General features: G+C 44.9%; 1 pseudogene; it reads right to left on the bottom strand.

Moving 5' to 3' along the window:
- Positions 1-204: 204 nt before the first annotated feature.
- Positions 205-528, bottom strand: LOC143400329 (transmembrane protein 14C pseudogene; annotated as a pseudogene).
- Between the last annotated feature and the right edge of the window lie 1,211 nt (positions 529-1,739).

Here is a 1,739-nt window from a genome sequence, read left to right as displayed (position 1 = left end):
TCCTCACCACCTCTGAAGGGCTATGATAGAAATGACTAATCCCCCCCCACACACACACAATGAATTCGGTGTTGTTTTGGTTTGGTTTTTGAAGTAAAATGTCAGAGTGTGTAAATGTGTTGCATTTCTTTCCCTTAATACACTGAGAACAGTGGAAGTCTGGAGATTTTTCATTCTTCATGAGTCTGAGCCGGGATGTGACCCCTATGATTGGGGTCTATTCAACATACTGATTCCAAGTTTGGCAACTATCAGCAAACTGGCCCCTGTGATTAAACAAACCCCCAGGCATAAACTTTCCAGAATGGTAGAAATTTACTCCCATGATGCTATGGTCCAAGAAGTAGCTAGGAAAACCCAAAAGTTCCTGGGATCCTGAGACAGCTGATAAGCACCCAGGCCTGCTAAACTCCCAAAGAAGGGCACAGCTCCCAGAGACTGCACACTGCCTGCTTTCACATAGCCAGTGATTCCACCAGTAGCAACCAGTGTTGCGTAGCCAAAGCCAAAATAATGTAAAGGCACCATGGGCCAGAGTTCTTCTGCATTGCTCTCTCACTTCGATCAGGAAGAGACTACACCAGGCACCTTCTCATGCAGGGCAGCTCTCGGGGAGACGAGGTGCACAAGCCGCGGGGAGAGCAACAGAGGTCTCTAATGTTTTGAGACTCTTTGTGTTTATACTTCAGGAAAGAGGGGTGACAGATTCCAGGTAGACAGAACAGCACATCAGAGACCTCTGCAGAGAGACAAGGGCTTTCTGTTTTGGGCACATTTTATCTTTTTGTCCTCAGAACAAGGCTGTAAGAGCAACAGGGTTGATTCCTTTTTCCATTTAACAACGGAAGATCTGAGGCTCTAGATCTTATAAGATGAGCCTCAGATCTCATCTTACGGTTGAGCAAGGATCACACTGGAATATCCTGATTCAGGAGCAGAAATCTCTGGTCTGAACTTCCCTTTCAGGAGGATCAAAGGCTCATTCCTTCTGACACCATGCCGTTGTGAGCTTCCAAGACAAGATCAGCTCTCAGGAAAGGTCTGACTCCATACAAATGAGACGGTTTCTATCCCTCTCAGGAAACTCTAAAAAGAGAAACTTAAAAAAGGGATTTAAATTTTACGTCCTCTATTGCACTTCCCAAGGTCAGACACTGAATCACAGGGTTACAAAGCTCAAAGGCAAGCCAAGTACGGCCAGTTGCCAGGCATGATATGGAATGCTCTCCGGCTGGGCGGTTTAGAGGATGAACCAACCCCTAAGGACTACAGGAGTTCAACTAATATGGCAGGAAAACCCAGCTCCCGTCTTTGGAAGGAACCTTTATAGAAACACTAAGAAATAGACTCATTTCTGTGTTAGGTTGTCTGAATATTTCTGGAATGAAATCCTTCTAAAACACAGGCCCTCCGGAATTTCTCCACAGGCCTCCTTCTTCCAGATAAAGAGAACTGGTTAAAAGTTGATAACAGAAGATAAAGGTGGGAATGTCATCCGGAGGACTGCCTTCCCTTATGAGGGCTGCTTATAATTTTTTTCCAGATCTGCCAAGACGTGACACTGGACTGGGTCCTGTGAACAATTAACAGAATTCCTGATGTTGTGATGGGCATTTTCATTATTCAGCTTCTAGTTGTCACCTCATCAAGTGAAAGTCACTAGATGGGCTGTTACCAATTTGAAAGGAATGTTTGTGAACATTTTGTATAAAATGTGGACTGTTAGGGCTGGGAGTGTA

This window comes from Callospermophilus lateralis, chromosome 5, assembly GCF_048772815.1.
Source record: "Callospermophilus lateralis isolate mCalLat2 chromosome 5, mCalLat2.hap1, whole genome shotgun sequence".
Lineage (NCBI taxonomy): Eukaryota > Metazoa > Chordata > Mammalia > Rodentia > Sciuridae > Callospermophilus > Callospermophilus lateralis.
This window is presented reverse-complemented; position numbering and strand designations above follow the sequence as displayed.